The sequence below is a fragment of the Panthera onca genome, chromosome D4 (genome assembly GCF_046562875.1).
Source record: "Panthera onca isolate mPanOnc1 chromosome D4, mPanOnc1 haplotype 2, whole genome shotgun sequence".
Taxonomy (NCBI): domain Eukaryota; kingdom Metazoa; phylum Chordata; class Mammalia; order Carnivora; family Felidae; genus Panthera; species Panthera onca.
The window spans coordinates 18626100-18639601 of record NC_138351.1 but is presented as its reverse complement, the minus strand read 5'-3'; the positions used below and the strand labels follow the sequence as shown (position 1 = coordinate 18639601).

The 13502-nt window shown below is 43.7% G+C and overlaps 1 protein-coding gene across 4 annotated transcripts in view; it reads right to left on the bottom strand.

The window, feature by feature from the left end:
• The window catches only part of PCSK5 (proprotein convertase subtilisin/kexin type 5), a 450831-nt gene that overhangs the window by 193859 nt on the left and 243470 nt on the right, over positions 1-13502 (bottom strand). The window lies entirely within an intron of this gene.

Below are 13502 nucleotides of genomic sequence, written 5' to 3'. Positions count from 1 at the left end.
CTTGACTGAAAAGAAATGCATGTCCATTGCAAACACTTGTAAATACCTCCGGAAAAGAATGAAGACAGCAAAACTCATCAGTAACCTCATCACACATTGGTAACTGTATATTAACAGGAATGTATCAACAACTCTGTATATTTAGTTTTAGTTACATGACACGACGCGAGGTGATTTCACGTCCTTAGTTAAAAAAAGAGGCAAGAGCGATCCACGTGTTACAGGAAAAATGTCAAGTTTGGGCTTAAGCAAACCAAGTCATAGCGATCTTCTTATTCAAGTTCATGTGAATCCCAGGTTATCACTTATCACTTCACCATCGATACGGGCAATGGTCTGTATCATCAGCATTAACACTCTTTTATTTTTTTACTTTTCAGAGAGAGAGGCAGGGCGAATGGGGGAGAGGGGCAGAGAGAGGGAGGGAGGAAGAGAGAGAGAGAGAGAGAGAAAGAGGGAAAGAGGGAGAGAGGGAGAGAGAGAGAGGGAGAGAGAGAGGGAGAAAGAGAGAATCTAGAATGTGCTCCATGCTCAGCATGGAGTCCAACGCGGGGTCCAATCCCACGACCCTGGTACCGTGACCTGAGCCGAAATCAAGAGTCAGACGCTCAACCAACTGAGCCCCCCGCCGGTGCCCCACGAACATTGTAAGGTTTTTTTTTTTTTCCCTAGAGGAATTGAAATTATTGCCATATATGCTACATTACGCCAGGCTCTCTAACTCTGCATGGTACCCAAATATCCCTATACTCGTGTCAGTTGGTTTTCAACCAGCACAACTTATCATTTTATCTCTGTTTAGGGAAATAAGACGAACGATTTGGTTAGTGGGTGGAGGCAGGAGAAGAGGGGGGAAGGAAGTCGGGGAGGGCAAGACTAGGGCTGACTGGACTCCAGCTCAGCCGCTCTTGTTGCTGCCCCGCCCCCATCCCAATAACCGTCAACCTAACAACAGGCACTTGAGTCGAGTAGAAAAGCACCTCGAGTCTTCATGAAGGCCCTACGTTGGTTTCCTTTTTCTCAGTCAGTTCCTACCCGCCAGAGACAATGTCCATTCATGCAACACTCAAAGCAGATGTTCAGAAAAGAGGCTGGCTAGTTCCAGGTAAACTCCAAACTGGCAGGTCAATGGGAAAAAAACACTGTAGATTGAGGTATATGTGTATTAATATGATATTAATAAATGAAGAAATTACATTAGATCGGTAAAGACCATTAAGTCAGTAATGGAGATTCTTCGTATTTGAACATAGTGGAAACTGTGTATTTGTCCACAATCATGACACACAGCCTAAGAAAAAGAGAAAATACACTTGTATCTTCTCATGGGGGGTGGTGCCATTGGCAATATATCACCTCCATGTATTCTTTTCTTTTTTTAATTTCATTTTTTTAAGTTACATCCAAATTAGTTAGCATGGAGTACGACAACGATTTCAGGAGTAGAACAACGTGTATTCTGATTGGCAGTTATGTGTTTGGTTTTGGGTAAATACTAACGAGAAAATAATTACACAATGAATGTGTTAGGCACATAAACTCTTTTGAAACAGGATGTCAACAGGGAAATGGCGGCTATGTGATTTGGAAGCATTAATATTCTTTTAAAGACGTAGTTATAATTGACATATAAGGTATCTCTTTTTAAAATAAATTACAAAGTTTGCATAGTCTAAAATAACTCTAAATTCAGAAACGAGTCTTTCTTTTGGTGACTGTCTGGGTCAAGTCGTCTTGTCCATCATGCTGTTACCAAGATGGGCGATAGGAAGTACCACTACTCTCTAGTGGTTACAGGAGAGCGTCTGTACATATCTGGGAAGTAAATGAATGCAACTGATAGGACGCATTTCATTAAATTCTCCAAATGGCATAAAGTGTTTACGTGAGAATTTCAAGAGGAATGACAGAGTCTCTTCTTTTTATTACAGACTTCTGCGAAGTTTTCAACATCCCCGATTTATTCACGCATAGAGCCAATATTCACTCTAAAAAATTATGATTGTAGCGCACATCTTATGCAAACAGCTAACTGTGCCACGGCCATCCCTACCTAAATAAGTTTTATTTATGCACATTTCTCGTGCCAGGCTCAGAGCAAGACCCGAGCCTAAAAATAACTCTATGAGGGTCAAGTACAACCCTCTGAGTGCAAGCCGTGTGCAAAAGGAAGAAATCTATGAAGTTAGATACTATAATGGTATGAGGCGGAATCTAAGCAGTTCAAACAGAAATTTTTCATTTCTAGGAGTGTGGGCAGCAAGCTTTCAATTAATAGTTCGACCGTTAATTAAGATCGAAAAAATCAATAGTTAGAAAGGTATCAAGGGACCAAAGCATGTTTACAGAGTAATTAAAGATCTTGAGGCAAAGTGATTGAGGCAGGTGTCACGAAGTGGAATGATGCCGGGCAAGCTTAAGAAAGGGAAGTGGAAATACTTGAATAACTATATTTGCCTCGTGTGGCTGCACGACTGCTCACGCAGATAAAGCTGAGAAGAGTGGAACTGTCTTGTGCCAGAAGCACAGCCGGCTTTTATTCCGAGTCGTCTGAAGGCTTCTCTGCTTGGACCGGGAAAATAGATAAATGTTCTCCAGCAGGTGTATTTCCATTTTCTGATGAGACCAGAAGTGCTGAAGGAAGCTAATCGTTCAGCACGTAAGTAAATGACTGCGTGGTTGGGAACGGATACGGTCAACTTAAGCAACATTCTAGCTAGGAGGGCTTGCAAACTCAATTCTAGAGAAAAGCTAGACAGCTCGGCAAGAAAAAAATAATAATAATTTAGAAGTTCCTGAGCATAGGAAGCTATAAGCAGGGAAATGTGGTATCCTGTTCTCTCTTTTAGCACAGTGCCCTTGCTGGAGCCAGCTATTTTATTTTATTTTATTTCATTTTATTTTACTTTATTTGATTTTGTTTTATTTTACTTTATTTGATTTTTTAATTTAATTTATTTTTAAACGTTTATTTTTGAGAGACAGAAAGGGTGCACCTGTGCCCATGCAAGTCTGGGAAGAGCAGACAGAGAATGGGACAGAGGATTCAAAGTGGGGTCTGTGCTGATAGCAGAGAGCCTGAGGCAGGGCTCGAACTCATGAACCATGAGATCATGAGCTGAGTCACCCACGTGCTCTGGAGCCAGCTATTTTAAATCTTTTCTTTTCTCTTCTCCTTCTCCTCCTTTTTGACATCGCACTGAATGGGAAGTCAGTTTAAGTTCACGATTTTTTTTTTAAATTTTTTAACGTTTATTCCCCTTTGAGAGACAGAAAGAGACAGAGCGTGAGCAGGGGAGGAGCAGAGAGAGAGGGAGACACAGAATGCAAAGCAGGCTCCGGGCTCTGAGCTGTCAGCACAGAACCCTACACGGGGCTCGATCCCACAAACCGTTGAGATCATGACCTGAGCCGAAGTCAGACACTTAACCGACTGAGCCACCCAGGTGTCCCGTTTATGATGATTCTAAAATGACTATTAGTAAAGCACTCTCGATATAATAAAGGACTTGGTTGGTTTAAAAGTTTTTTTGTTGTTTAAGTTTCTGAGCTGCCACGTCTTTTAATGCCAATAATCGATCAAGTAGAGGGTGTACAGGCATCTTGGATTTATGTTTGTATTAGTTACCATGTACACAATCTCCAATTTATGATACATGGTTGATAAGTTAGGTTCCATTATTTGACTATCAGAAAGGGTCCGTTTCGATACACGCAGATAATGCATCTGATTCGTTATTGTATCACTCATGGGGTTGTGAGGCACCTGCCATATAGTCACCCCGGTGAGGGTCCAAAAGCAACAGAAAATGATATGTGTTCTTAGGCAGGGGCGAGATAAGAATAACTGAACGGTTTCGCTAGGAAACAGTTAAAAGCACTCACCCCGTGGAAAACGACTTTCAAGTAGAAAGAAATCAGCCAAAGAGACAATGGATACGGAGGAACCTAATACAGCCTGGTGCCTAGAGAGTGCTCGCTAAATGTGAGCTGAAATTTCGAGTCAGGCAAGGAGGCCCGAGAGGGGAAAGTGGTATCTGGATTGTGCTTTGGTAAATGCCAAGTCTTCCATGAGGTGGGCATAGAGGGAGGGCATTCCAGGGGCTGGGACGCAGCCTCCTGGTTAAATAATCACCAGGTCTGCATGTGGTTCACTGGGGGCAAAGAGGAAACCAGCAGCCCTCGAGTGGGCGGTGTGTGGGGTGAGCGGTGGGGAGGGGATGGGCATTAGTGGTAAACACGGCAGGAAACAAGGGGGTGAGGACAGGCGGCCGGAGAGCTGAGTCCAACCGCGATTGCGGGGTGTCCTCGGCCACCAATCAGCCTGTTGCTATTTTCGTCTACCTGTGAGTAAACCGCCAGACTAAAAGGTAGTTATGCAAATTCCTGTCTTGAGTGGGGAGAGACTCCGACCCAAGATCAAAGAGGCCTCGCAGCCGCTGGAGGCCTCACACCTTTGGGTCCTTTGATCCTCAATGTCCTGAACCACCTGCTCCCACCGGGGACCCTGCGCCTCCCGCCACCCCAGCCCTCCACCCCAGTGCCACCGCCACACGGAGCCAAACGTGTGGAAGAGGAGGAGGGGGTGAAATCGGAGAGGGCCCGTGCCGCTTTCCTTAGGCTCGCCGTGTACTGCCCTTTTCGAGTAAAAATAAATAGCGAAATAGGAAAACAAAATGTAAGATTCATAAGGACGAAAAAGTGGAAAGTAATTCTTCCCAGGCCTCCTAGGTCAGCATTGCTACACCTAGACATCTCTGGAAGGCTGGGAGGAGGGCGCTTCCAGAATTACCCCTCTCTTCCCTTTCCTTAATCCCCTTCTCTGACATCAATCCCTTGCCTGGGTGCCCTTTTAGATTTTAGCGTGAAAGGCACATAAGCTTCTTAGAAAATCAGAACAACAGTCACAGTGCTGTCTTCTGTCGCCTGGTGCAAAAACACAGACTCCCCTGGGGGCAGGAAAACGGAGCCAACGCCTGCCTTATTCTGCACGGGTTGTTTTTACTTTCCCCTCGCTCTTCCTAAAACCTCAGGCTCTACTAACAGCTCCGGCCAGATCCAAACATGCCAGCCATCACCGGTGCTACTGAGGACGTGCCTGTGCAAAGTTCCTGACACTGGTACCTGGCTGTCTGCAGGGTCTGGGCAAAGCAAAGCCCCCCCTCGGGATGGGTTTGGTCAGCAGCTGCGGGTAGTCTGACAGGCTCATCATGACACAGACGAGGCAAGAAGCGTTTGGGAACACACCGCTGAGCTCTTCTCCATGTACAACGTACCTCATTTCATATGGCTGTATATATCCACAATTTATTACGTATGCATATGTAAAAATACGTATTTATTAGGAGTCTTTTTTTATTTACAGAGTTAAGAGAAGGAGATATGCCAGCCTTCTCTCAGGGGCCTCTATTTTAGGAAAAGAGGGAAAAACGTCAAATTATTTTCTTTTCTCTGGTCGTCCCTTTGTTATTTGCTTCCAACATGGTTATAATAAGCAAGTAATTCGCTTAAGGTAATTGACTAGCATTTCTTGAATGGAGGTAGGAAAACATTTTATCAGCCTGGGGAGAGTTACGCTTGTTTTTAGGAAGCTAAAGATTGTTTGGACGGAGATGAACACAAGATCAAAGAGGTACTACCAGGGTCTTTGGATAAAAGTTAACTGAAGATCAGACTGACCATATACCAGCTCTCCAGCCTAGATCTTGATGTGTAACTCAAGCAAACAATTACCAAGGCTGGGATCTTGATGAACCAGCAGGCAAAATTCTTATTTGTGAATCATTTACACACCGTGTTTAGGCAACTCTTCATCGAATTTTCCTTTATGTTTGCTTTGTCCTTAAATTCTCATAAGAGAAACAAACAGAAAATTCTGGTTGATGTTTGTTTCCAGTGCGTGTGTTTTCACATGTAGTGGGTAACGTGGTGATTTCATCCATGGCTCCCTTGATAGGGAGCCATTACTCACACTTGATATGATGGTTGCGAAACACGCAGAGTGACCACAAAGAAGAAATTATGCCTTGGAGCTGGGAATGTCACCATCTCATTGGGAAGAAAGCTAACACCCTTCTAAGTGTCAAGTGCTATGTGTGCCTTCTCATGAACTTTCCTTTCCATTTACATAAAACTCAAATCATTTTTACGCTTAAGGGACAATAATAAGGAAATTTCTACAAACCCTCACAGGCCGTTAATGAGAACTGTGTATTCTCTTAGAAGAAAAAGACCTGAGATGGTTGTTAAACCCTTGAGTAAGATTTGAATTCGTGGAGGTGTAGCTGGGGCTAGGTCATGAGACCAGGATATTTGGAACGGTGGCTTCCTCAAGAAAGCCGTGTGGGCCTGGAATCCCATGGATGGATTTCATCCTCAGGCAGTGAGTGGCCAGTGATCAAGGAAATGACATAATTTAATTGATAGTCTCGGAGTGATCTGGTATTGGTATAAAGGATATACGAAGGTAGAAGGAAGAAAGCAGGGAACTGGTTATTTAAATGGTGTAGGCATGAGGCATCATAAGCCAGGTTATGGACGTGGTGAATGAGGTGAGAGGTCAGACAAGGAGGGGCAATGGAACACACAACGTGGGAGACTGAGGAGAGGGAGAAGGAAGAGCCAGTGAACAGGGGCATCTTGAGAAGTCTACCCCCCCCCCCACCCCGATGACAGAGGTTTTGTAAAATATGATTGACAGATTCTGTTTGGAGAGTTCTGAGTTTGACATGACATCAGGGGGAGCCCTGTGCAGAGGCTCAAGGTTGGTGATGGATGCAGACAACGTCGAAGACGCAGGACTGAAAAATCACAAGGAGGCGATACGCGTAATTGAAAGAAAGGCAGAGATGCAGGGAAGAAAGCTGAGGGACTGCAAGGCGGTGAGAGGGAAGGAGGCAGGGAGGTGGGCAGTGGGTGAGCGCTCCCTCCAGAACTCTCTAAGCAACACACTTTAGGGACTGGCTAAGGCGGAGGAAGGGAGAAAAAGGAATCCCTAAAGTGTCAGAGAACATGGGCTCTATTTTTTCATCACAAAAGGCAAGGAAAGACAGATGTGGACTGGGTAAATCAAAAGCACGAAATCTTACAGAAAAACAAGAGGCTTCTGATTTGGCAAGCAGGAGGTGGTTGAAAGTCTCACAGAGTAATTTCACTTCAAAGGTGTAAGTGGAAACAAGATTGCAGAGAATTACAGAGGGGCTGAACAGTAAGGAAGGGGAAGCAGCTAATTCAGACTTGCTGGCAATTTTTAGTTGTGTAAGGGAGGCTCCGACTAAGGCAACAGGGACAATGGAAACTTTTTTCCCCTCCACGGCAGGGGGATACAGAGTTTGAAAACAGAGGGTCATGGTCCAGCTGACAGAAAGGAGAACGAGTGTAGTGGGGTGCAAAGGGCCAAGCGACTGACAAGGGATGAGATTTTTTTTAATTTTAATTTTAATTATCATTTTTTAAGGGATGAGATGTTTTGAGGGCACCTTTCAGATTTGGGATTCCCTGTCCAAACTACAGAAAAAGAAATGATTTGAGACTTTATCTGTTCATTTCTTCTAAGGACGGTACTTGGTTAGCATCACTTAAATGTACAGGAAAGAAGTTAACTCACTACAGGCAGCGGAGGACATGGGTCGGTGGTTTCCGGACTTGTTATGAGCGTGAGAATCACCCAGAGGACTCGTGAAAGCACACCTGTTCGGTCTCACTGACTAGTGAGTGGTTTTAAAGGAAGTCCCAATATCGAGAACGTACACAACTCAACGCCCAAAACACTGAAACAATCTGATTAAAAAACGAACAGGGGATCTGAATAGACATTTTTCCAAAGAAGACGTCCAGATGGCCCACAGACACACGGAAAGATGCTTAACATCGTGCATCATCAGGGAAATGCAAACCAAAACCACAATGAGATATCGCTTTACACCTGTCAGAGGGGCTAAAATAAAAAAGACAAGAAATAACAAGTGTTGGCGAGGATGTGGAGCAAAAGGAACCCCTGTGCACTACTGGTGGGACTTTAAATTGGTGCAGCGACCGTGGAAAACAGTATGGAGGTACCTAAAAAAACTAAAAAATAGAAATAACACCTGATGCAGTCATTCCACTAGCGTGGATTTACCCAGAGAAAATGAAAACACTAATTCGAAAAGATATATGCATCCCTATGCTTACTGCAGCATTATTTACAATAGCTAAGATATGGGAGCAACCTAAGTGTCCATCCGTAAATGAATGGATAAAGAACACACACACACACACACACACACACACACACACACACACACACACACAAATATTACACAGCCATAAAAAAGGTAAGATCTTGCCATTTGTGACAACACGGATGGACCTAGTGGGTATTATGCTACGTGAAACAAATCAGACTGGGAAAGACAAATATGATTTGGTTTCACTCACACGTAGAATCTAAAAAAACAAACGTATGAACAAACGAAACGTAGAATCAGAACTGATGGCTGCCAGAGGGACGGAGAGGGGGGAGGGATGGGCAAAGTGGGTGAAGGGGGCTGGGAGGTACGGGCTTCCGGTTATGGAATCAGTCACAGGAACAAAGGGCACCGTGTAGGGAATACAGTCAGTGATGCTGTTATCCTGTATGGTGACAGATACGCTTGCGGTGAACGTAGAGAGAAGCTGTATATCTGAAACTACGTCATACTGTGTGTCAACTATACTTAAAAACAAAACAAAACAAAACACCTAAGAAATTAAGGCCCAGCATTTCCTTCCTAACAAATGCTGATATGGTCGGTCCAGGGATCCCACCTTGAGAGCCACTTCCTGAGGGAAATAGGGCTGCATCTCTCCTGGAACCCCAATTGATAAAGCCTGGCTAATTAGGCTACTATTGCCAACCTGGGGCCTGAGTCTCTGGAGGCAGGATTCCTAAATCCCTTCCCTCATGCCAATGACATAAGAAACGAAAGGTCGCTATACCACACATTACGGTAAGATGCTAACTATTTTCATATGGACTAGCACCCACATTTTTGCTTTCCTTTTAAAGATATTTCAGGAAGGGCTGCTTGGGTGGCTCCGTTGGTTAAGCGTCTGGCTCTTGATGAAACAGTTGAGGTCATGATCTCACAGTTCGTGAGTCTGAGCCCCGCATCGGGCTCTGCACTGTTGATCATGCTCTCCCTCTCTCTCTCAACACAAATAAATAAACATTAAAAACATATTTCAGGAGGAGAAATTCTCCTAATTAACCTATAGATACCCCTCACTGATCAAGCACCAGGTTGGTCCAGAGATTTTCTTCTTTGGATACACATTACTCAGGGAGTTGAAGTCTAATCGCCGTTAGGACAAAATCAGGGTTTGACTGAGTTGAGACACAAAATCAAACTCAATTACAATGCTGAAAAATAGGAAATGCATTGTAGGATCTGTTTAATGCATTTGAATCTATCTGTTTTATCTAATCTTACTGACTCTATGGTTGAAGTGCATTAAATGTGGCAGGGCATGCTTCCCAAAATAAGATGCCCAGAAGAAATTTTATATGGGAGGCAAAAATAGTATTTTACATACACACGTTACTCTGTATTAGCTAATGAAATCTTTACAACAGTCCTATTGGCACAAGAGTAATATTCGTATTTTACAGCTGACAAAAATAAGGCACGTACACATGAAAAGAACTTGTCCAAAGTCACGGGGACTCAATCCTAACTGTTCGGAATCCCTCCGCATCATGTACGTATCCATTGATTACTGTCACCTACAACACACACAGTATTTATTTCAACTACTTCCTCACATCAGTCATCATCCTCAGAACAACAAGGTGGCAAAAGCGGGTGGAAATATTTCAAAAATTCATCTATATACCCTAAATGGACCCTGGACCATTTTTCTGCCCTTTGCCTTTTGCAAATTAGCTGCATAAAAACGGCTCTCTTCTTCAAAGCTCATTAAAATATCGTGTGGAGAAAAAGACGTATGCGGGGCATGGACGGAAAGCTAGCATCTGGACCATAACCCTTCCCCCTGTTCTTGCTGAGATTGACCTTCTTCAGTCATTTCCATCAGGGATTTTCTCTGAAGGTGGAGACATTATTAATATGGAAAAGATCCTTTATTTTATATTCAAGCCCAGTCCATTTTTTTTTTTTTTTTTAATTAGAGCTAAGCAGGCACGTATAGGTGGAAGAATGGTGTTGAGCGGCAAAGAACAACTTCCTGTTTGTTAACATCCAGCAGCGATCACAACGCCCTTGTCTTTTGGCCCTTTCAGAGATGACTCTGGAAACTTCAGGGCGTATTGCAGCTTCTGGTGCAACACCATAAAATGAAGCCTGTTGCAGCCATTATTGGGATGTGTGATAGAAGCTTAATTGCTTTGAAATGCCTGAGGCTAGCAAGATGTGAACATGTGTCAAAAGCCTGAATGGAGATTTTTAAGGGGGAAAAAAAAAAAAAAAGTCTGGATCTATTTATTTCAGAGAGGATGTATCCAGATGGAATTCTGCAAAGCGGTCGCCTGGCTTGTAACTCTACCTTGCTGGATGCAGCGGTCTTAGGAAGTTAAGCGTAGAACTGGGGCGGGATTAATTTTCAGGCGTTCCTTTTGAGTCTTTGGGTCTGGTTTATGTCGTAGGCACTGGCACCAATATAAAGAAAGATCTCTCTGGAGGGAATAAAAGGACGAGCTAAGCCATCTTTACTAAAACTGTACTTTACAAAGAGTCATCAGAAGGCCCTTTTGTTCTTCTTGTTCATTTGGGACCCCTCCCCACTCTTTTTAATGTTTATTTACTTATTTTGAGAGAGAGAGAGAGAGACAGAGCACGCAAACAAGCACGGGAGGGGCAGAAAGAGAGAAGGAGAGAGAGAGAATTCCAAGCGGGCTCTGTGCTGACAGCTGACAGTTGACGTGGGGCTCGATCCTACGAGCCATGAGATCATGACCTGAGCCAAAACCAAGAGTCAGACATTCAACCGACTGAGTCACCCAGGCTGCCCCATTTGGGATCTCTTATTGATCCTGAACCGGTTTTCACAGCTGAAGCAGCACCCCCTTACCAGTGTCTCAGCGTGGCACATAAGGTTGAGGCCTATGTGCCCGACCGAGGGCACGGAACGGGTGACCTCACTCAGGCATACCGATGTCTGAGTCCAAACAGGTAGGCACATCCAAATTCCAATCAGGGTTTCTCCAGGGCACCAAAACCACGTGTTTGCTTTCATAATTCAATTTTTTTTTTTTTAATGTTTACTTATTTTTGACAGAGAGGGACAGAGAAAGAGAGCATACGCAGGGGAGAAGCAGAGAGAGAGGGCGACATAGGATCCGAAGCAGGCTCCGGGCTCTGAGCTGTCAGCCCCGAGTCCCATGCGGGGCTCGAACCCGCGCACCGTGAGACCATGACCTGAATTGAAATCAGAAGCGTAACCGACAGGGCCACCCAGGCGACCCTTCCTTTCATATTTAAGGCTCTGTTCCACAGACAGTAGAAACGCTGGTCTGTTGGGAGTACCTTCTCAGGACAGCTTGATGAGCACCACAGAAGCTTCCAATAAAGCCTTTCACCACTGCTTTATGTCTGTGCTCAGGCATCCCGCATAGGCCAATACTTACAAGGACTCTTTACCCCAAATCTCAATCTTCTACAGGCCCCAGATGTATGATCATACATTTGAATTCATGAAGCATCAATCATTTCGGGTCACAAAAAAATGAGAGAACGTAAAAAGGCTATGAAAAGAATAATCGATTTGTACTCATGAGCACCCACACTCACTTAACATTCTAGGATATTACTTCAAACTTGGTCCAGAGAGCTGGCACGAAAGACAGCGATGAAATCCTCACAGACACTGGAAAACTCTATTTGACCCCAGTAACGCTGACCTCGTTTGCTAATGAAGGTTTTGGGAATGTCAAGGTTGAAGCAACAGGTGAGGTTAAAGTGAACGAAACCATCCCAGGATAGGTATTTTTTACAAGATGTCATGCCTTTGACAGAGCGGAGAGAAATGACAACAGAGTTCAGTGCAACCGGGCTGGCATGTGGGATCTCCATGAATTAGAGAAAGGTCCCTCTTTCTCTAGGTGGACCTCAACCCCCTCTGGGGCGCATGGCTTAGTAAGTGGATCACAGGCTGGGTTTCGGGCTCCACCCAAACCCTCAGTTTAGCTCCCTAGTGCAGTTAATAACCTGCACAACCAACTACGGCAGCCCTAACATACAATCATGGCTAGTTCTTGCATTTTTAGCTATTGTCTCTCATTCCTTCGTCAGTCATGGCTGGGATTCAGCAGGGGTTTTAGGGTTCTAAGATGTATAACATCGAATCCTAGAACAAAGAACACATATCTTCTGTCCTGGCTCTGAGGACACTTCTGAGGATAAAACATGAAAAGCAGCAAATGATTTCCAGACAAAACCATCTTGCACAGTCCGTTAAGAAAGCATACAGCAGTAGCCTCTGGTGGGTTCAAATAAGAATGCAGTTTCCTAGAATTATAGACAGTTCTGAGTTTGCTTCATGGACAAGAAGAAAAAAATATTGATGTAAACCTTAAGAAAGAGAAAAAGTCATTTATAAACTATAAATGCTTCTGTCACACAATCTGCACTTGTCTTAGAGCAACTCAAGAGGCTAGCCCAGAATTACGGTCGCTTGCTTTCTTTAAATTTCTACAAAGCCACGTGGGAAATACAAAGACTATAACTGCATATGAAAAATAATTCAAATATTGGAAGCTGAGTGGCTTTCTGAAGGTCATGGTGAATGATAATGACCGGCAAAAAGACTTTGGTCAAAGAGAATTTGTGAAGCCTTCTCGAAGCACAATTTCTGGCCTGACATTTTTCAAGGAGCAATCTTGTCCTCACACCTTTTGCCCTGGGTTTATTAAAGAGTGATTTCAAAAAGCATTTCTTGCCCTTCTTAAAAAAAAAAAAAAAAAGAAGAAGAAGAATTTAGCAAAGATGATTATATATCTCAACTCTAGAACTCTCCTCATTTAGAAGGAAGCCAAGAGATGATCAAAAATTTCCCTGAATGTCACGGCCCTTAAGGTCAGGAATATGTAATTGCATACTAAGATAATATAAAATGATCACCACAAGGGAATTCACATCCATTTCGGCCAGTTTCTTACATACATGTCATTTTGTAGGACACATCATAGGGCCAGTGGGTTTACACCATCAGCTTAAGAAATAAAATTCTTTCTGACATCACATAAGCAACTCGAATTGACTCGCTAGAAAGTCATTATTATTATCGACTAATTTCTCAAATCACTGCAGAGGCTCTAAAATGTTTTCAAATGAAATGAGAACCCCTAGCTGTGGGATTCAAGTAGCTTTTCTGCCAATTTCTCTTAAATCCTTTTCTCCCCCCAGTGTTTATTTATGTATTTTGAAAGAGAGAGAGAGTGGGGGTGGGGTGGGGTGGGAGGGACAGAGAGATAGGAGAGAGAGAATCGCAAGCAGGCTCTGAGCTGTGAGCACAGAGCCCGACGC